At 44.4% G+C, this 22,923-nt stretch overlaps 1 protein-coding gene across 7 annotated transcripts in view; it reads right to left on the reverse strand.

Moving 5' to 3' along the window:
* Positions 1-22,923, reverse strand: part of LOC111176411 (actin related protein 3B) — a 289,879-nt gene that overhangs the window by 143,404 nt on the left and 123,552 nt on the right. The window lies entirely within an intron of this gene.

Consider the following 22,923-nt stretch of genomic DNA (forward strand, 5'->3'; position numbering starts at 1 on the left):
CCTGCCAATGCAGGGCACACGGGTTCAAGCCCTGGTCCGGGAAGATCCCACATGCTGCGGAGCAACTAAGCCCGTGTGCTACACCTGAGCCTGCGCTCGAAAGCCTGTGAGCCACAACTACTGAGCCCACGTGCCACAACTACTGAAGCCCGCATGCCTAGAGCCCGAGCTCCGCAACAAGAGAAGCCACCGCAATGAGAAGCCCGCACGCCGCAACGAAGAGCAGCCCCCGCTCACCGCAACTAAAGAAAGCCCACACGCAGCCACAAAGACCCAACATAGTCAAAAATAAAAATAAATAAATAAATTTAAAAAAACTGTATCACAGCCTTATTATTAAAATCCAAAACCTGGAAACAATACAACTGCCCATTAACAGTAGAGTGGATTTAAAGTACTCTGGTGTAATTATTCACTGGGACAGCACACAGCATTGAAAAAAAATGAACAACTCCTCCAAGCACAACGTGGACGAATCTCACAGACATGATGATGAGCAAAAGACGGCAATGCACAAAAGTTGCACACATCGTGACACAACTTATAGGAGCTTCAACACCAGGTAAAACTAATCAATGGCGGTGGAAGTCAGAAAGCTAGTTACCTCCGGTTGAGGGGTGTGCAGGAAGGAACAGTATTGACTTAGGAAAGCAGCCCTAGAGAGCCTTCTGGAAGCATCCTCCATCTTGATCTTGTAAAACAATGTGAAAATTCGTCAACTTGTCCACTTAAGATTTGTGCCCTTTGCTATATGTATATCTCAATACAAATTTTTAAAACTTAAATCACTTGGGCTTAGTATTAACACAAACTCAAATTTAGGCAAATCTAGGTCCCAAAATTGCACAACTGGATGCGATTATAAAGTGTAACCTAGATGATACAGAACATGCTCACATTTTTTAAGAATTGAAACCACACAAAAAAATGTTTTTTAATTATTTTCTAAAATTTAGGGACCCTTGAGAATACAACACACACTACCAGGATCTGTGTTCTCTGGTTTAGAAATATTTAAAATACGTGCTAGAGTTCAAAAGCTACTGTGGTCAGCTGCTCTACACTAAATTAAACTGTTTAGTAAGGAGAGCATCTTAAAGAGAAAAAAATTGGAATTAGTAACTGTATCACCTGATTCCACAGAAAATGACCTCATTTCCGCATATCCTGGTGGCCACTATATTTTGCAAGAAGAGCAAAAAGATGCTAACTTCCCCCCGTGATGCGGGAATAGCAGCCAGTTTCAGAGCAAAGCCTGCTTTGTGGCTGATGACTTGAACTATAATTGCAGTGGGAGCAGGAGGTGAACTAACTAAATGACTGCTCAGAAATCTTTCCACCCAGGAGCCTCTTCCAGGCGACAAACCCCATCACCATCACCCCAGGTGTCTTCAGAGGCCAAGATTTCGCTTGTCTTCCATCTCTGCAAACGTTCCAAACACTGCCTAGGAGTTTGCCCCGCGTGGATGGATGCTCTGAGTCTGCACTGTCCAGAGCAGTTCTTCCGCCCAGCTAGGGGCAGCGTGTCAGGTTAATAAGCATCTGGGATAGGAGTAGAGAGGCAGGCAAGGGGCACAAGGACCCTCTGTGCAGCAGACAGCTGCTGAGTTGCCAGCATCCACTGTCCCAGCTAAGCGTGCTGAATTGCTGAAGCCCTCCCTGCGCCACTTTTCTAGAGGTATCAGGAATAGATGTCCTGGCATTGCCTGCTCAACTCAATCTGCTAGGCTGGCTGCTCCAGACTCCAATGGAATCAAGAGTTCCCAGACCTTATCAACCTCGTGGGAAAACTCTCTCAGCTGGATGGAGAGGAAATTTGGATTCAATCCCAGTGTCTCCACTTGCCCGTCCTGGGCTTTTGTTTCTCAGCCTGGAAAAAAGGGATAACGGCCCTGATTCTTACCTACTCCGGCTCTAGGCACGGTCAACAGTAGAAAACTAAGCCAATGTCTTTTCAGAAGAAAGGTTACTCGGGATAATAATGTCATCATTTCGTCACCTCCACAAGGGCTGGAGTTGGTAAGATAGATACAACTCTAAGATAGATACTATCTAAGAAAGTAGTACCCCTCTGTCTTAGTCTACTAGGGCTGTTATATAACAAAGTACCATGGGCTGGGTGGACGGAAATTCATGTCTCACAGATCTGGAAACTGAAAGTCTGGGATCAAGGTGCCAGCTTGGTAGGATTCTGGAGAGAGTAGATGGCCACCTTCCCACTGTGTCCTCACATGGCAGAGAGCAGAGGAAGCAAGCTCTCTCCTGTCTCTTGTCACAAGGGCACCAATCCCATTCATGAAGTTTCCACCCTCATGACCTAAGCCCCTCCCAAAGGCCCCACCTCCTAACATCATCACACTGATAGTGTTTCAACATATGAATTTTGGCAGGACACACTCAGTCCATAACGACCTCTCTAAGAAACCAGGTTTCAATGTTATAACTAGATAACTTGCCCCCCGAAAGAATGATTATTCTATCAGAAGAATATATTTTACTTTTAAAAAGAACTGTTTTTAATAGGGATGCCTCCCCATGCATTTTAATTGATTCAATTTACAAAAACTGCACTTTCTCACACCTTATTGTCCAAATATCCCAGTTCAATGGACACAGCAGGCACCCAATCAATAGCATTTAAACGACATGATGCTAATGCCTAGATCAGAGTTACCGCCACTGCCTTATTCCCTTAAATCAAATTTGCTTCGTTTGCAGCAACATGGATGGACCTAGAGATTATCATACTGAGTGAAGTAAGTCAGACACAGCAAGACAAATACCATACAATATCACTAATATGTGGAATCTTAAAAAAGGCTACAAATGAACTTATCTACAAAACAGAAATAGAGTTACAGATGTAGAAAGCAAACTTATAGTTACCAGGGATAAGGGGCAGGGGGAGGATAAATTGGGAGATTGGGATTGATGTATACACAGTACTATATATAAAATAGATAACTAATAAAGACCTACCGTATAGCACAGGGAACTCTACTCAATACTCTGTAATGGCCTATATGGGAAGAGAATCTAATAAAGAGTGTATACATGTATATGTAGAACAGATTCACTTTGCTGTATACCTGAAACTAACACAACATTGTAAATCGACTATACCCCAATAAAAATTTAAAAAATAAAAACATAAAGAAAACCCATTTTTCAAAAAAAAAATTCGAAATCAACTTGTCTCAAAACCAGTTTCTTAGAAACCTTAGTACTTCAAAGTGTTTCTTTAAAAAAAAATGAAAGACAATAGCAACACAATTTTAGGAACACCTTACATAGAAAGTCTCTAGTTAGGGGTTTAGCTGGGTTGGGGTTACCCTCAGTGCAGCACAGGCTTCAAATTCCTCTAGCGCTACCTTGTGTTTGGGGTCAGGGCTGGGTTAGCAGAGGGGTTTTTTGATGTGTGTCCACTCCCATCTCTGGGTCTTCTTTTGCCCACTGGCCTCCTCCACACTCTGTCCCCTCCCCCAGAACTGGATGGCTTTGCTTATTACTCAGTGGTTGCTTGGCTGGTGGGGGAGGGGAAGGCAGAGGGGCACATCTCTGTTGCTCTGATTCAGCCTAAATCCTAGGTGAGCACTGTATCCTTAGGTCTGGGCGGGGGGTGGGGGGGGGTCTTCTCAGTGGCCCTGCTCCCAGAAGCAGGAGGTCTCCCATGGTCTCAGCCCACCACATCTTCCTGCCGCTCCCTCGGGGGATGAGGGTTTCTTTGTATTCCCTTCCACCAGATGCGGGTCTTTGCCAGTGTTCCAGGGGTGACAGGGTTTCCCGCGTGTCCCTCAACAGCTGAAGGCTTCTGGTCCACAGGGGAGACAGCAGAGGAGGGTCCAGGCAGGGCTCCACGTCTTTGTTGCATCGTCTCCTCTTCCTCCAGGTCTGCACTGCGAGGGGGCTTTCTGGAGATTCTCTCTGTGTCTCCAGTCTGTCTTGGGAACAAGACGCTGGAGCCAAGTCCATGAGAGGGAGCAAGTCCCTGCAGCTCCCAGGGGGGTATATTCTCATGCTAGACCACGCTAGGCCTTAATGATTCATTAGAAATTTAAGTTAACTTCCTTTAACTGGCTTGTATGGTATCTGGTTGCGTCCGCCCAAGGTAAGCGAATGTTCACGTCCCACACCTCTTAAGACACTCAAGTATTTCCTCAGACTTCAGGTTAGTTGGTTGCCCTGTGATTTTAGCTCTTTAATGAATTCAACAAACATTGTGAGGGCTTCCCTGGTGGCACAGTGGTTAAGAGTCTGCCTGCCGATGCAGGGGACATGGGTTCGAGCCCTGGTCCGGGAAGACCCCTCATGCTGCGGAGCGGCTAGGCCCGTGAGCCACAACTACTGATCCTGAGCTCTAGAGCCCGCGAGCCACAACTACTGAAGCCCACATGCCTAAAGCCCATGCTCCGCAACGGGAAGACACTGCAATGAGAAGCCCACGCACCGCAACGAAGAGTAGGCCCCGCTCGCCGCAACTAGAAGAAGCCCATGCACAGCAACGAAGACCCAACACAGCCAAAAATAAATAAATAAAATAAATAAATTTTAAAAAAAAAGAAACACTGTGAGTCTGGGAATTGTCCAGCAATTAACTTTTTTGTTGTAAAGGTGGGAGTAATGTTCTCTCCAACTTTCTACATCCGGAATGAAAGCTGGGAGTCTTCACTGAAGACAATACAGTGCTCATCACAACTTGTAATAGGAAAAGAAATAAATGGAAAAACTGCAGTGACCATCAAAAGGGAAAAATTTTAATGAATTAGGTTATCTCCAGACACTGGAAAACTAAACCTCAGAGAAAAAATTGAGACAGAGCTACACATACTGGCAGAGAAAGAAGAAACCATGCTACACAAGTAGATAAATAAATAAAATAAAGTCACATAAGAAGTGTGGTATAATCCTATTAAGGGAAAAAAAGAATGCTATGTATGTGTGGATGTCGATTTGTTATCTGCACAGAAAAACATGCATTAGAAAATACAATATTAACATTATAGTCAGTTCTGCTATGTAATGCTTGTTTTAAAAACACATATTTGTTCCAACCGTGTTTAATATATTGGGGAGAAATTTGAGCATAATGAGAACTTTGCATTTGTTTGTTTGCACTTTTGTCCACAAGAAACATTAAGCGAATGCAGAGGTCTGTCCCCAACTTAGCCAAGCACGGTAGGAACACACACACGCACACACACCCCTCGAGACTACCAGATCCTACAGTCACCGCATGTGTGATAAGCTCCACTCACCCACATCTGGTGGACTTTCCTTCAACCTCAGATAATCCTCTTTTCACTGCTTCCCAATAAAGAACCAGCGGCAATCTTTCTGACATTCATATCCGCAAGCAAAATTCAGATCTTTGTCAAGGTAAAGTGCCACTTTTGTTGTTGTATTGATGTATTTTCTAACCATTTAAGCTACTGCTTTTATTAGATGCCAATATTTGTCTTAATAGGTTGCTGATGAAATTTTTGAGTGTTTGTTCTCTAACCCATTTTTCACATAAGCCCTGTGGCTTTTAGTGCATAATTTTGCCTACCGTGGTAATTTTTAGGAACACGCCTATCCCATTAGAGCAGAATTGACAGTATGGATGCTGGGAATGAATTGAAGGGGCGAGGTGAACAGATCTTTCACTTTTTATTATATACGTCCATGTTATACAGGTAGAATAAAAAACAAGTCAAAAGAAGCTGAGGGGCTTCCCTGGTGGCGCAGTGGTTGAGAGTCTGCCTGCCGATGCAGGGGGATGCAGGGGACACGGGTTCGTGCCCCGGTCCGGGAAGATCCCACATGCCGCGGAGCGGCTGGGCCCGTGAGCCATGGCCGCTGAGCCTGCGCGTCCGGAGCCTGTGCTCCGCAACGGGAGAGGCCACAGCAGTGAGAGGCCCGCGTACGGCAAAAAAAAAAAGAAGCTGAGAAATAAGAGACAAATGATCAGAGCCCCCAGGAACACTGATCACAAGACTGCAATGTGCCCGGCACCCCTGAGGGGTATATACCATGGTGGGCCTGTGATTTGGGAAAACCCCCATGGGTTTGGAAAATGGTGTGTAAAATCCTCCTCTTAACCACCATATGATCCTGCAATCCCACTCCTGGGCATATACCTGGAGAAAACCATAATTCAAAAAGATACATGCACCCATAGCAGCACTATTTACAATAGCCAGGACATGGAAGCAACCTAAATATCCATTGACAGAGGAATGGATACATGTGCAGCACATATATACAATGGAGTATCACTCAGCCATAAAAAAGAATGAAATAATGTCATTTGCAGCAACACAGATGGACCTAGAGATTGTCATACTGAGTGAAGTAAGTCAGACAGAGAAAGACAAATACCATATGATATCACTTATATGTGGAATCTAAAAAGTGGTACAAATGAACCTATTTACAAAACAGAAATAGGGTCACAGATGCAGAAAACAAACTTATGGTTTCCAGGGGGAAAGGGGTGGGGGGAGGGATAATTTGGAAGATTAGGATCGACGTATACACACAACTATATATAAAATAGATAACAAATAAGGACCTGCTGTACAGCACAGGGAACTCTACTCAATACTCTATAATATAGACCTACACGGGAAAAGAATTTTAAAAAGAGTGGATATATGTATATGTATAACTGATTCACTTTGCTGCACACCTGAAACTAATACAACATTGTAAATCAACTCTACTCCAATAAAAATTAATTTAAATAAGATCCTCCTCTTAGAGACTAGCCATCAGCATATTAAAGGTTCCGTGAAGCCTCCAGCAAAAACTCATGTAACTGGAATTAACCTGGTGTTTCTAAAATATATATGACCATGGGACACTTTTTTTGGTGTGGCATCCATTAATATCACCTGGGATGGAATACAGTGCTCAGGCCACATCAGCCAGAAAATAAATTCTGCCCTCTTGTTATCCAATGAATGAATGAAACACCGAGACTAAAATATAGGAAGAGTATGTTTGGGTGGAAATAGGAGGAAAGGAGGGAAGAGACAAAGGAAGTGAAATCTGACGGGGATGTTTTCAAACTGCAGGCTTGGAATCTTCGTTTGCTTACTTTCCAGAAGTTTCTCTCTGGCTCTGCTGGACCACAGATAAAGTATCAGATAAAGGAAGTTTCCCCCGAATCTGACTCGAGCTTGTGCCCTCTTCATTGGGAGCACCTCTCAGCAAATTCATGACTTAGGACCGCCTTACACTCGCTGTCAGATCAAAACAGCTGAGAATTCTTCATCTCATCTTGTGTTCATTGAATTGACATGAATTTTTTATTTATTTATTTTTGCTGTGTTGGGTCTTTGTTTCTGTGCGAGGGCTTTCTCTAGTTGCGGCGAGCAGGGGCCACTCTTCATCGTGGTGCGCAGGCCTCTCACTATCGCAGCCTCTCTTGTTGTGGAGCACAGGCTCCAGACACGCAGGCTCAGTAGTTGTGGCTCACAGGCCTCGTTGCTCCGCGGCATGTGGGATCTTCCCAGACCAGGGCTCGAACCCGTGTCCCCTGCATTGGCAGGCAGATTCTCAACCACTGCGCCACCAGGGAAGCCTGACATGAATTTTTGAAGACAAATTTCCTCTGGGACCTCGGTCTCAGACACTTTCACAAACTGATAGTCCACGGTTCTTCCCAACACTTTATGAAATGATCAGCCTTGATAAGAAAACTGCAAACGGAATATTTTTAAATACAGCCTGTAGACTGAGCGGCATTAGGCCTAGGATGGTGTGATATATCCCATTTTGAGGCCAGCCCTTACTGTGGACAGCACTTCTCAAGGTGGTCAGACCAGCCCGTAATGCCGTCCACCTCTCCTGGGAGCATCCTTGTCCTGCCTGGACGGGTAAGCTAACCAGAAGCTCTAGCATTTCCAGAAGCTGGAGATCTGTTTTAAAACCCACAACTAAAGCACGAGGGAATCTTTCACTATGCTCTGAGCTTAAGGACTTAGGGGGTCTCAGTTAAACCTTCCCTCAGAGGGAAAAGGTGCTCCTGTGTGGACTATTTCAGCGTAAGTGCCTTCAGGCAGCCTTAAGCGGTTCTGCTTTAGGGAACACGCCCAACCATCAGGAAATGCTATTCAGTCCGAAACCTAAAAAATTGAAAGGAAAGAAAATTCTGTACTTAGAGGCCCAATGGGAAATCGGTTAGCTGGCTACGTTGAGAGCAATTCTGGGGAGACTTGGCTGAGGTTGTGGTACTTCAGAAAGAGATGAGCAAAATCCTATCTCCCAAGTTCATTAGAATCCGGCCTCTACTGCAGATATTTTTGACCACGTGGCAGGTCCCACAGGAGGGACAACGCTCATCCTTCTCTGCCTGCACCTGCAGACCTGAGGCCAGAGCTCACACCCAGCAGGTGCTGAGTCAATGCTTACTAAATGAATGAATAAATGGATGCTACACAAATAGGCCACCATTCTCTCACCGATTGCACCATTTATTATTCCAATGGAAAAAAATGGGATCCCTTTTTGCGGTTTCCTTAATTAAACCTAACTAGACTGAGAACAGGGCATAACTTGGAGACCAAGTCAGGTTGGGAATTGTTTTTCTTTTGATTTCTAAACTCAACAGTCGATCATTTGTGGTTGACTACACAGAAGGGGCAGTAGGGATCGCTGCCATCAGCAACTGAGGTCATTCAAGTCTGGGTTTGATCCCGGCTCTGCCATTTCCATGTTTGTCATCTTGGGAAATTCACTTACATCTGTCACCTGGAAAAAAAATGCACAACCTAAAAGTTGAGAATCATGTTTTATTCAGGGGGCAAAACTGAGGACTTAAGCCTGGGACATAGCCTCTCTCACATATCTCTGAGGGGCTGCTCTGAAGAGGTAAGCGGGGGAACCAGGATATAGAGGAGTTTGTGCAACAAAGAACAGGTAGTCGGAACTTCAGAAGATTACTGTTAATTGAAAAGAAACAGACATCTCGAGTTAAGGAATTTAGCGCTCTTCAATGTATGAAAAGATGCAAGAGTCTGGGCTCATTGAAATCATTCCTTTGATCGGCACCTCAGCTCTCTGGGGCCAGTATCCTGTGCTCTCTCATCCTGAATCTCCTCAGGGTGCACCATCAGTGGCTGGTAGATGGTGGGCATCCTGTTTCCATCCTGAGTTCCATCAGGGCTCACCATCTGGGTGGTTGTCGTGTGATGGTTCGATGGCTGCGACATCCTTGCTTACTGATAAGGCAGTGACATTTTTTCATTGACACATCCTTTAAGCCTCAGTTTCCTCCTCTACAGAATGTGAATAATAAGAGTATCTTCCTCTCTGGGCTGGTGTCAGGATGAAATGGATCATACATGTGAGTATCTGGGGAAGGGCCTGGCACACAGAAAGTTCTCAGTGCACATCAGTTACCGTCAGTAAGTGTCGAACTTCTGAGTGAGTGACCTACTCTCCCACACATCTTCAGTCATCAGGAATGTTCCAAGTGGCAATTTGACTCTTACTCCAAGTTATTGCACTCTTTCCCAGGAAAGAGATAACATGCTCAAAACAAGAATTATTATTCTGTTTACAAAGTTCCAGCACATTGTTCTAAGTGACTCATAAATATTATTTTTAATCTTCAAAACAAGCCTAGGAGGTAAGTCTCACTATTATCCTCATTTTACAGATGAGGGAGCCTGAGAACAGAGAAATTCAATAACCTGTCCAAGGTCACACAGCTAATAAGCAGCAAAGACTCAAACCCAGACAGTCTGGCCATGGAGTCTGCTCTTAACCACCATCTACTGCACCTCCTCTAAATAACTGCGACTTTGGTTATTTACTCAGATTGATCTGTTAAATTATCCCACTCATAAAAGACATTTTGATTTTTTTTTTATTACTCAGGAGAAGAAAAAAGCGTCATATTATTTTCAGGCATCAGCCAGACCATTAGAAAACACTCCATCTCTTTGTGCCTCAATCCAGTCAGGAAATAACAAAAAGAAATTCAAGAAAGGGGGGGAAAACACAAAATGTTTGATTGTCGAGAATTCTACATGGCTTAAGAAAGCCTCCATCTAAAAACAATCTTTGGATCTAATCTTCAATTACAAAGGGATAAATTAATTCTTTCCAGACGGCAGCAAAACTTAAAAGCATCCCCACTTGTCCCATTAGTTTTCAACCTATTCAACTGAAAACAAACCAAAAACCTACAAGAAAATAATTCCAAATGTCGTACTGTTGTGAAATATAGCTGCATGATGAGAGCAATGTTTCTTCCACCAAAATATTTCAAAAAAGCATTCTCTTCCTCAGCCTTGCCACATCAGAACAGGGGAGGGGGCCACTTTGCTATGCAGGATAAATTAATACAACATTGTCAATCAACTATACTTCAATAAAAAATTTTTTTAATTTTTAAAAAGAACAGGGGAGAGGGTTTCCAGACTCCCGATGTCCAGGTCAGGCATCATGCAAACCTGGGCAGAATGAGGTTTTTGGAGCATGCATGCAAGGCCAGTCATTGGTCATTCTTGGGATTTGCATGTAGAAATTATAAAGACGGGTCCATGCAGGGGGATAATGTGGGGAGCAAAGGGGCCAAGAATGTGGGGAACATACAGTGCAAAAACAGGCAGGGAAGAAGGGCAGAATGGAATCAAGGAATCCTAGCCCAAGCCACAAATGCAATGTCCAGCGTCCATAAAAACCAGGTGGGAGCATGCAGTCATTCACTGGAAATGATACTTGTTAATATATATTATGCAGAGCTAGGAGATGGTTCAATCATCAAGCCAATGGCAGTGATGAGGGCAGAAAGTTGATAAGGATTCAGAAAGCTTAGAAGTCAGTGAAAGCTCAGTCACTGAGAGAAATCAGTTCCCCCAAAAGACTAGAGTACAGGCAAGGCACGCAGTGACTGGGGAGCCAGGTGGAGCCCCTCACGCCTGTTCTGTTGTTACTTGTTGGGGTCGGTGGTCATTGTCCTGCCAAGTCTTCCTCCCACTAGACTTTCCCTCCAGACAGAGGCTCGCTGAGCTCACACAGAGTCTGCACATTGCAGGCATGCTACCAGCCCTGCATGATGGATGGGGCAGTGGATGGATGGAGAAGTGAACCTGTAAACCGAGGAATGGAGGGAACCAGCCCAGGGCGTAAGATAGGAAGTCAGCTACCGGGGATCAGGGTCAGAGTGGAGCCAGCAGGAAGGCTGCTGAGCCTACGAGCAGTTCTTGAGACCTTGGATTCCTCAACCTTAACCGGGAAAGTTAAGGTTTAAGTTAAGTAAACCAGGAAAGTTTACTGTGGGGTTGCATGGAGGAGTAAACGTGATACTTAGGTGTTTAGCAGAGTGTTTGACTCATGATAAAACTGGTGGTGGTTATGGGGGGACAAGGAGTAATGGTGGTGGGGGTGGTCATCGTGATAGTGATGGCAGTAATAGTACTGGCAATGGTGGTGATAACAGTAGAGGCAGTGGTGGTAGTAACAGTGATAGTGGTAGTAGTAACGGTAGAGTGGTGGTGGTAATAGTAATAGTGGTAGTAGTAATGGTAGAGTGGTGGTGGTAATGGTAGCAGTGGTGGTAGTAACAGTAGAGTGGTGGTGGTAATAGTGGTAGTGGTAGTAGTAACGGTAGAGGGGTGGTGGTAATAGTAACAGTGGTAGTAGTAACGGTAGAGCGGTGGTGGTAATAGTAACAGTGGTAGTAGTAACGGTAGAGCGGTGGTGGTAAAAGCAGTGGTGGTAGTAATAGTGGTAGTGGTAGTAGTAACAGTAGAGTGGTGGTGGTAATAGTAATAGTGGTAGTAGTAACGGTAGAGTGGTGGTGGTAATAGTAACAGTGGTAGTAGTAACGGTAGAGCAGTGGTGGTAATAGTAACAGTGGTAGTAGTAACGGTAGAGCGGTGGTGGTAAAAGCAGTGGTGGTAGTAATAGTGGTAGTGGTAGTAGTAACAGTAGAGTGGTGGTGGTAATAGTAATAGTGGTAGTAGTAACGGTAGAGTGGTGGTGGTAATAGTAACAGTGGTAGTAGTAACGGTAGAGCGGTGGTGGTAATAGTAACAGTGGTAGTAGTAACGGTAGAGCGGTGGTGGTAAAAGCAGTGGTGGTAGTAATAGTGGTAGTGGTAGTAGTAACAGTACAGTGGTGGTGGTAATAGTAATAGTGGTAGTAGTAACGGTAGAGGGGTGGTGGTAATAGTAACAGTGGTAGTAGTAACGGTAGAGCGGTGGTGGTATAGTAACAGTGGTAGTAGTAACGGTAGAGCGGTGGTGGTAAAAGCAGTGGTGGTAGTAATAGTGGTAGTGGTAGTAGTAACAGTAGAGTGGTGGTGGTAATAGTAACAGTGGTAGTAGTAACGGTAGAGCGGTGGTGGTAATAGTAACAGTGGTAGTAGTAATGGTAGAGCGGTGGTGGTAAAAGCAGTGGTGGTAGTAATAGTGGTAGTGGTAGTAGTAACAGTAGAGTGGTGGTGGTAATAGTAATAGTGGTAGTAGTAACGGTAGAGTGGTGGTGGTAATAGTAATAGTGGTAGTAGTAATGGTAGAGCAGTGGTGGTAGTAATAGTGGTAGTGGTAGTAGTAACAGTAGAGTGGTGGTGGTAATAGTAACAGTGGTAGTAGTAACGGTAGAGCGGTGGTGGTAATAGTAACAGTGGTAGTAGTAACGGTAGAGCGGTGGTGGTAAAAGCAGTGGTGGTAGTAATAGTGGTAGTGGTAGTAGTAACAGTAGAGTGGTGGTGGTAATAGTAATAGTGGTAGTAGTAACGGTAGAGTGGTGGTGGTAATAGTAACAGTGGTAGTAGTAACGGTAGAGCGGTGGTGGTAGTAATAGTGGTAGTGGTAGTAGTAACAGTAGAGTGGTGGTGGTAATGGTAGTGGTGGTAGTAATAGTGATAATGGGAGTAGTAACGGTAGAGTGGTGGTGGTAACAGTAGCAGTGGTGGTAGTAATAGTGATAGTGGTAGTAGTAACGGTAGAGTGGTGGTGGTAATAGTAATAGTGGTAGTAGTAATGGTAGAATGGTGGTGGTAATAGTAAGAGTGGCAGTAGTAATGGTAGAGTGGTGGTGGTAAAAGCAGTGGTGATAGTAATAGTGGTAGCGGTAGTAGTAACGGTAGCGTGGTGGTGGTAATAGTAATAGTGGTAGTAGTAACGGTAGAGTGGTGGTGGTAATAGTAACAGTGGTAGTAGTAACGGTAGAGCGGTGGTGGTAATAGTAACAGTGGTAGTAGTAACGGTAGAGCGGTGGTGGTAAAAGCAGTGGTGGTAGTAATAGTGGTAGTGGTAGTAGTAACAGTAGAGTGGTGGTGGTAATAGTAATAGTGGTAGTAGTAACGGTAGAGCGGTGGTGGTAATAGTAATAGTGGTAGTAGTAACGGTAGAGCGGTGGTGGTAAAAGCAGTGGTGGTGGTAATAGTAATAGTGGTAGTAGTAACGGTAGAGTGGTGGTGGTAATAGTAATAGTGGTAGTAGTAATGGTAGAGCGGTGGTGGTAAAAGCAGTGGTGGTAGTAATAGTGGTAGTGGTAGTAGTAACAGTAGAGTGGTGGTGGTAATAGTAATAGTGGTAGTAGTAACGGTAGAGTGGTGGTGGTAATAGTAACAGTGGTAGTAGTAACGGTAGAGCGGTGGTGGTAATAGTAACAGTGGTAGTAGTAACGGTAGAGCGGTGGTGGTAAAAGCAGTGGTGGTAGTAATAGTGGTAGTGGTAGTAGTAACAGTAGAGTGGTGGTGGTAATAGTAATAGTGGTAGTAGTAACGGTAGAGTGGTGGTGGTAATAGTAACAGTGGTAGTAGTAACGGTAGAGCGGTGGTGGTAGTAATAGTGGTAGTGGTAGTAGTAACAGTAGAGTGGTGGTGGTAATGGTAGTGGTGGTAGTAATAGTGATAATGGGAGTAGTAACGGTAGAGTGGTGGTGGTAACAGTAGCAGTGGTGGTAGTAATAGTGATAGTGGTAGTAGTAACGGTAGAGTGGTGGTGGTAATAGTAATAGTGGTAGTAGTAATGGTAAAGTGGTGGTGGTAACGGTAGCAGTGGTGGTAGTAATAGTGATAGTGGTAGTAGTAACGGTAGAGTGGTGGTGGTAATAGTAACAGTGGTAGTAGTAACGGTAGAGCGGTGGTGGTAATAGTAACAGTGGTAGTAGTAACGGTAGAGCGGTGGTGGTAAAAGCAGTGGTGGTAGTAATAGTGGTAGTGGTAGTAGTAACAGTAGAGTGGTGGTGGTAATAGTAATAGTGGTAGTAGTAACGGTAGAGTGGTGGTGGTAATAGTAACAGTGGTAGTAGTAACGGTAGAGCGGTGGTGGTAATAGTAACAGTGGTAGTAGTAACGGTAGAGCGGTGGTGGTAAAAGCAGTGGTGGTAGTAATAGTGGTAGTGGTAGTAGTAACAGTAGAGTGGTGGTGGTAATAGTAATAGTGGTAGTAGTAACGGTAGAGTGGTGGTGGTAATAGTAACAGTGGTAGTAGTAACAGTAGAGCGGTGGTGGTAGTAATAGTGGTAGTGGTAGTAGTAACAGTAGAGTGGTGGTGGTAATGGTAGTGGTGGTAGTAATAGTGATAATGGGAGTAGTAACGGTAGAGTGGTGGTGGTAACAGTAGCAGTGGTGGTAGTAATAGTGATAGTGGTAGTAGTAACGGTAGAGTGGTGGTGGTAATAGTAATAGTGGTAGTAGTAATGGTAGAATGGTGGTGGTAATAGTAAGAGTCGCAGTAGTAATGGTAGAGTGGTGGTGGTAAAAGCAGTGGTGGTAGTAATAGTGGTAGCGGTAGTAGTAACGGTAGCGTGGTGGTGGTAATAGTAATAGTGGTAGTAGTAACGGTAGAGCGGTGGTGGTAATAGTAACAGTGGTAGTAGTAACGGTAGAGCGGTGGTGGTAATAGTAACAGTGGTAGTAGTAACGGTAGAGCGGTGGTGGTAAAAGCAGTGGTGGTAGTAATAGTGGTAGTGGTAGTAGTAACAGTAGAGTGGTGGTGGTAATAGTAATAGTGGTAGTAGTAACGGTAGAGTGGTGGTGGTAATAGTAATAGTGGTAGTAGTAATGGTAGAGCGGTGGTGGTAAAAGCAGTGGTGGTAGTAATAGTGGTAGTGGTAGTAGTAACAGTAGAGTGGTGGTGGTAATGGTAGTGGTGGTAGTAATAGTGATAATGGGAGTAGTAACGGTAGAGTGGTGGTGGTAACAGTAGCAGTGGTGGTAGTAATAGTGATAGTGGTAGTAGTAACGGTAGAGTGGTGGTGGTAATAGTAATAGTGGTAGTAGTAATGGTAGAGTGGTGGTGGTAACGGTAGCAGTGGTGGTAGTAATAGTGATAGTGGTAGTAGTAACGGTAGAGTGGTGGTGGTAATAGTAATAGTGGTAGTAGTAACGGTAGAGCGGTGGTGGTAATAGTAACAGTGGTAGTAGTAACGGTAGAGCGGTGGTGGTAAAAGCAGTGGTGGTAGTAATAGTGGTAGTGGTAGTAGTAACAGTAGAGTGGTGGTGGTAATAGTAATAGTGGTAGTAGTAACGGTAGAGTGGTGGTGGTAATAGTAACAGTGGTAGTAGTAACGGTAGAGCGGTGGTGGTAGTAATAGTGGTAGTGGTAGTAGTAACAGTAGAGTGGTGGTGGTAATGGTAGTGGTGGTAGTAATAGTGATAATGGGAGTAGTAACGGTAGAGTGGTGGTGGTAACAGTAGCAGTGGTGGTAGTAATAGTGATAGTGGTAGTAGTAACGGTAGAGTGGTGGTGGTAATAGTAATAGTGGTAGTAGTAATGGTAGAGTGGTGGTGGTAACGGTAGCAGTGGTGGTAGTAATAGTGATAGTGGTAGTAGTAACGGTAGAGTGGTGGTGGTAATAGTAACAGTGGTAGTAGTAACGGTAGAGCGGTGGTGGTAATAGTAACAGTGGTAGTAGTAACGGTAGAGCGGTGGTGGTAAAAGCAGTGGTGGTAGTAATAGTGGTAGTGGTAGTAGTAACAGTAGAGTGGTGGTGGTAATAGTAATAGTGGTAGTAGTAACGGTAGAGTGGTGGTGGTAATAGTAACAGTGGTAGTAGTAACGGTAGAGCGGTGGTGGTAGTAATAGTGGTAGTGGTAGTAGTAACAGTAGAGTGGTGGTGGTAATGGTAGTGGTGGTAGTAATAGTGATAATGGGAGTAGTAACGGTAGAGTGGTGGTGGTAACAGTAGCAGTGGTGGTAGTAATAGTGATAGTGGTAGTAGTAACGGTAGAGTGGTGGTGGTAATAGTAATAGTGGTAGTAGTAATGGTAGAATGGTGGTGGTAATAGTAAGAGTGGCAGTAGTAATGGTAGAGTGGTGGTGGTAAAAGCAGTGGTGGTAGTAATAGTGGTAGCGGTAGTAGTAACGGTAGCGTGGTGGTGGTAATAGTAAGAGTGGTAGTAGTAACGGTAGAGTGGTGGTGGTAATAGTAACAGTGGTAGTAGTAACGGTAGAGCGGTGGTGGTAATAGTAACAGTGGTAGTAGTAACGGTAGAGCGGTGGTGGTAAAAGCAGTGGTGGTAGTAATAGTGGTAGTGGTAGTAGTAACAGTAGAGTGGTGGTGGTAATAGTAATAGTGGTAGTAGTAACGGTAGAGCGGTGGTGGTAATAGTAATAGTGGTAGTAGTAACGGTAGAGCGGTGGTGGTAAAAGCAGTGGTGGTGGTAATAGTAATAGTGGTAGTAGTAACAGTAGAGTGGTGGTGGTAATAGTAACAGTGGTAGTAGTAACGGTAGAGCGGTGGTGGTAATAGTAACAGTGGTAGTAGTAACGGTAGAGCGGTGGTGGTAAAAGCAGTGGTGGTAGTAATAGTGGTAGTGGTAGTAGTAACAGTAGAGTGGTGGTGGTAATAGTAATAGTGGTAGTAGTAACGGTAGAGGGGTGGTGGTAATAGTAACAGTGGTAGTAGTAACGGTAGAGCGGTGGTGGTAATAGTAACAGTGGTAGTAGTAACGGTAGAGCGGTGGTGGTAATAGTAACAGTGGTAGTAGTAACGGTAGAGCGGTGGTGGTAAAAGCAGTGGTGGTAGTAATAGTGGTAGTGGTAGTAGTAACAGTAGAGTGGTGGTGGTAATAGTAATAGTGGTAGTAGTAACGGTAGAGTGGTGGTGGTAATAGTAACAGTGGTAGTAGTAACGGTAGAGCGGTGGTGGTAATAGTAACAGTGGTAGTAGTAACGGTAGAGCGGTGGTGGTAAAAGCAGTGGTGGTAGTAATAGTGGTAGTGGTAGTAGTAACAGTAGAGTGGTGCTGGTAATAGTAATAGTGGTAGTAGTAACGGTAGAGGGGTGGTGGTAATAGTAACAGTGGTAGTAGTAACGGTAGAGCGGTGGTGGTAATAGTAACAGTGGTAGTAGTAACGGTAGAGCGGTGGTGGTAAAAGCAGTGGTGGTAGTAATAGTGGTAGTGGTAGTAGTAACAGTAGAGTGGTGGTGGTAATAGTAATAGTGGTAGTAGTAACGGTAGAGGGGTGGTGGTAATAGTAACAGTGGTAGTAGTAACGGCAGAGCGGTGGTGGTAATAGTAACAGTGGTAGTAGTAACGGTAGAGCGGTGGTGGTAAAAGCAGTGGTGGTAGTAATAGTGGTAGTGGTAGTAGTAACAGTAGAGTGGTGGTGGTAATAGTAATAGTGGTAGTAGTAACGGTAGAGCGGTGGTGGTAATAGTAATAGTGGTAGTAGTAATGGTAGAGCGGTGGTGGTAAAAGCAGTGGTGGTAGTAATAGTGGTAGTGGTAGTAGTAACAGTAGAGTGGTGGTGGTAATAGTAATAGTGGTAGTAGTAACAGTAGAGGGGTGGTGGTAATAGTAACAGTGGTAGTAGTAACGGCAGAGCGGTGGTGGTAATAGTAACAGTGGTAGTAGTAACGGTAGAGCGGTGGTGGTAAAAGCAGTGGTGGTAGTAATAGTGGTAGTGGTAGTAGTAACAGTAGAGTGGTGGTGGTAATAGTAATAGTGGTAGTAGTAACGGTAGAGTGGTGGTGGTGATAGTAACAGTGGTAGTAGTAACGGTAGAGCGGTGGTGGTAATAGTAACAGTGGTAGTAGTAACGGTAGAGCGGTGGTGGTAAAAGCAGTGGTGGTAGTAATAGTGGTAGTGGTAGTAGTAACAGTAGAGTGGTGGTGGTAATAGTAATAGTGGTAGTAGTAACGGTAGAGGGGTAGTGGTAATAGTAACAGTGGTAGTAGTAACAGTAGAGCGGTGGTGGTAATAGTAACAGTGGTAGTAGTAACGGTAGAGCGGTGGTGGTAAAAGCAGTGGTGGTAGTAATAGTGGTAGTGGTAGTAGTAACAGTAGAGTGGTGGTGGTAATAGTAATAGTGGTAGTAGTAACGGTAGAGTGGTGGTGGTAATAGTAATAGTGGTAGTAGTAATGGTAGAGCGGTGGTGGTAAAAGCAGTGGTGGTAGTAATAGTGGTAGTGGTAGTAGTAACAGTAGAGTGGTGGTGGTAATAGTAATAGTGGTAGTAGTAACGGTAGAGTGGTGGTGGTAATAGTAACAGTGGTAGTAGTAACGGTAGAGCGGTGGTGGTAATAGTAACAGTGGTAGTAGTAACGGTAGAGCGGTGGTGGTAAAAGCAGTGGTGGTAGTAATAGTGGTAGTGGTAGTAGTAACGGTAGAGTGGTGGTGGTAATAGTAATAGTGGTAGTAGTAACGGTAGAGTGGTGGTGGTAATAGTAACAGTGGTAGTAGTAACGGTAGAGCGGTGGTGGTAGTAATAGTGGTAGTGGTAGTAGTAACAGTAGAGTGGTGGTGGTAATGGTAGTGGTGGTAGTAATAGTGATAATGGGAGTAGTAACGGTAGAGTGGTGGTGGTAACAGTAGCAGTGGTGGTAGTAATAGTGATAGTGGTAGTAGTAACGGTAGAGTGGTGGTGGTAATAGTAATAGTGGTAGTAGTAATGGTAGAGTGGTGGTGGTAATAGTAAGAGTGGCAGTAGTAATGGTAGAGTGGTGGTAGTAATAGTGGTAGCGGTAGTAGTAACGGTAGCGTGGTGGTGGTAATAGTAATAGTGGTAGTAGTAACGGTAGAGTGGTGGTGGTAATAGTAACAGTGGTAGTAGTAACGGTAGAGCGGTGGTGGTAGTAATAGTGGTAGTGGTAGTAGTAACAGTAGAGTGGTGGTGGTAATGGTAGTGGTGGTAGTAATAGTGATAATGGGAGTAGTAACGGTAGAGTGGTGGTGGTAACAGTAGCAGTGGTGGTAGTAATAGTGATAGTGGTAGTAGTAACGGTAGAGTGGTGGTGGTAATAGTAATAGTGGTAGTAGTAATGGTAGAATGGTGGTGGTAATAGTAAGAGTGGCAGTAGTAATGGTAGAGTGGTGGTGGTAAAAGCAGTGGTGGTAGTAATAGTGGTAGCGGTAGTAGTAACGGTAGCGTGGTGGTGGTAATAGTAATAGTGGTAGTAGTAACGGTAGAGTGGTGGTGGTAATAGTAACAGTGGTAGTAGTAACGGTAGAGCGGTGGTGGTAATAGTAACAGTGGTAGTAGTAACGGTAGAGCGGTGGTGGTAAAAGCAGTGGTGGTAGTAATAGTGGTAGTGGTAGTAGTAACAGTAGAGTGGTGGTGGTAATAGTAATAGTGGTAGTAGTAACAGTAGAGGGGTGGTGGTAATAGTAACAGTGGTAGTAGTAACAGTAGAGCGGTGGTGGTAATAGTAACAGTGGTAGTAGTAACGGTAGAGCGGTGGTGGTAAAAGCAGTGGTGGTAGTAATAGTGGTAGTGGTAGTAGTAACAGTAGAGTGGTGGTGGTAATAGTAATAGTGGTAGTAGTAACGGTAGAGCGGTGGTGGTAATAGTAACAGTGGTAGTAGTAACGGTAGAGCGGTGGTGGTAATAGTAACAGTGGTAGTAGTAACGGTAGAGCGGTGGTGGTAAAAGCAGTGGTGGTAGTAATAGTGGTAGTGGTAGTAGTAACAGTAGAGTGGTGGTGGTAATAGTAATAGTGGTAGTAGTAACGGTAGAGGGGTGGTGGTAATAGTAACAGTGGTAGTAGTAACGGTAGAGCGGTGGTGGTAATAGTAACACTGGTAGTAGTAACGGTAGAGCGGTGGTGGTAATAGTAACAGTGGTAGTAGTAACGGTAGAGCGGTGGTGGTAAAAGCAGTGGTGGTAGTAATAGTGGTAGTGGTAGTAGTAACAGTAGAGTGGTGGTGGTAATAGTAATAGTGGTAGTAGTAACGGTAGAGCGGTGGTGGTAATAGTAACAGTGGTAGTAGTAACGGTAGAGCGGTGGTGGTAATAGTAACAGTGGTAGTAGTAACGGTAGAGCGGTGGTGGTAAAAGCAGTGGTGGTAGTAATAGTGGTAGTGGTAGTAGTAACAGTAGAGTGGTGGTGGTAATAGTAATAGTGGTAGTAGTAACGGTAGAGGGGTGGTGGTAATAGTAACAGTGGTAGTAGTAACGGTAGAGCGGTGGTGGTAATAGTAACAGTGGTAGTAGTAACGGTAGAGCGGTGGTGGTAATAGTAACAGTGGTAGTAGTAACGGTAGAGCGGTGGTGGTAAAAGCAGTGGTGGTAGTAATAGTGGTAGTGGTAGTAGTAACAGTAGAGTGGTGGTGGTAATAGTAATAGTGGTAGTAGTAACGGTAGAGCGGTGGTGGTAATAGTAACAGTGGTAGTAGTAACGGTAGAGCGGTGGTGGTAAAAGCAGTGGTGGTGGTAATAGTAATAGTGGTAGTAGTAACAGTAGAGTGGTGGTGGTAATAGTAACAGTGGTAGTAGTAACGGTAGAGCGGTGGTGGTAATAGTAACAGTGGTAGTAGTAACGGTAGAGCGGTGGTGGTAAAAGCAGTGGTGGTAGTAATAGTGGTAGTGGTAGTAGTAACAGTAGAGTGGTGGTGGTAATAGTAATAGTGGTAGTAGTAACGGTAGAGTGGTGGTGGTAATAGTAATAGTGGTAGTAGTAATGGTAGAGCGGTGGTGGTAGTAATAGTGGTAGTGGTAGTAGTAACAGTAGAGTGGTGGTGGTAATGGTAGTGGTGGTAGTAATAGTGATAATGGGAGTAGTAACGGTAGAGTGGTGGTGGTAACAGTAGCAGTGGTGGTAGTAATAGTGATAGTGGTAGTAGTAACGGTAGAGTGGTGGTGGTAATAGTAATAGTGGTAGTAGTAACGGTAGAGTGGTGGTGGTAATAGTAATAGTGGTAGTAGTAACGGTAGAGTGGTGGTGGTAATAGTAATAGTGGTAGTAGTAATGGTAGAGCGGTGGTGGTAGTAATAGTGGTAGTGGTAGTAGTAACAGTAGAGTGGTGGTGGTAATGGTAGTGGTGGTAGTAATAGTGATAATGGGAGTAGTAACGGTAGAGTGGTGGTGGTAACAGTAGCAGTGGTGGTAGTAATAGTGATAGTGGTAGTAGTAACGGTAGAGTGGTGGTGGTAATAGTAATAGTGGTAGTAGTAATGGTAGAATGGTGGTGGTAATAGTAAGAGTGGCAGTAGTAATGGTAGAGTGGTGGTGGTAAAAGCAGTGGTGGTAGTAATAGTGGTAGCGGTAGTAGTAACGGTAGCGTGGTGGTGGTAATAGTAATAGTGGTAGTAGTAACGGTAGAGCGGTGGTGGTAATAGTAACAGTGGTAGTAGTAACGGTAGAGCGGTGGTGGTAATAGTAACAGTGGTAGTAGTAACGGTAGAGCGGTGGTGGTAAAAGCAGTGGTGGTAGTAATATTGGTAGTGGTAGTAGTAACAGTAGAGTGGTGGTGGTAATAGTAATAGTGGTAGTACTAACGGTAGAGTGGTGGTGGTAATAGTAACAGTGGTAGTAGTAACGGTAGAGCGGTGGTGGTAATAGTAACAGTGGTAGTAGTAACGGTAGAGCGGTGGTGGTAAAAGCAGTGGTGGTAGTAATAGTGGTAGTGGTAGTAGTAACAGTAGAGTGGTGGTGGTAATAGTAATAGTGGTAGTAGTAACGGTAGAGCGGTGGTGGTAATAGTAACAGTGGTAGTAGTAACGGTAGAGCGGTGGTGGTAATAGTAACAGTGGTAGTAGTAACGGTAGAGCGGTGGTGGTAATAGTAACAGTGGTAGTAGTAACGGTAGAGCGGTGGTGGTAAAAGCAGTGGTGGTAGTAATAGTGGTAGTGGTAGTAGTAACAGTAGAGTGGTGGTGGTAATGGTAGTGGTGGTAGTAATAGTGATAATGGGAGTAGTAATGGTAGAGTGGTGGTGGTAACAGTAGCAGTGGTGGTAGTAATAGTGATAGTGGTAGTAGTAACGGTAGAGTGGTGGTGGTAATAGTAACAGTGGTAGTAGTAACGGTAGAGTGGTGGTGGTAGTAATAGTGGTAGTGGTAGTAGTAACAGTAGAGTGGTGGTGGTAATGGTAGTGGTGGTAGTAATAGTGATAATGGGAGTAGTAATGGTAGAGTGGTGGTGGTAACAGTAGCAGTGGTGGTAGTAATAGTGATAGTGGTAGTAGTAACGGTAGAGTGCTGGTGGTAATAGTAATAGTGGTAGTAGTAACGGTAGAGTGGTGGTGGTAATAGTAACAGTGGTAGTAGTAACGGTAGAGTGGTGGTGGTAATAGTAATAGTGGTAGTAGTAATGGTAGAGCGGTGGTGGTAGTAATAGTGGTAGTGGTAGTAGTAACAGTAGAGTGGTGGTGGTAATGGTAGTGGTGGTAGTAATAGTGATAATGGGAGTAGTAACGGTAGAGTGGTGGTGGTAACAGTAGCAGTGGTGGTAGTAATAGTGATAGTGGTAGTAGTAACGGTAGAGTGGTGGTGGTAATAGTAATAGTGGTAGTAGTAATGGTAGAGTGGTGGTGGTAATAGTAATAGTGGCAGTAGTAACAGTAGAGTGGTGGTGGTAAAAGCAGTGGTGGTAGTAATAGTGGTAGCGGTAGTAGTAACGGTAGCGTGGTGGTGGTAATAGTAATAGTGGTAGTAGTAATGGTAGCGTGGTGGTGGTAATGGTAGCAGTGGTGGTAGTAACAGTAGAGTGGTGGTGGTAATGGTAGCAGTGGTGGTAGTAACAGTGATAAT

The sequence above is a fragment of the Delphinapterus leucas genome, chromosome 9 (genome assembly GCF_059928025.1).
Source record: "Delphinapterus leucas isolate spDelLeu-1000000601 "Yukka" chromosome 9, BTC_Dleu_Yukka2, whole genome shotgun sequence".
NCBI lineage: Eukaryota > Metazoa > Chordata > Mammalia > Artiodactyla > Monodontidae > Delphinapterus > Delphinapterus leucas.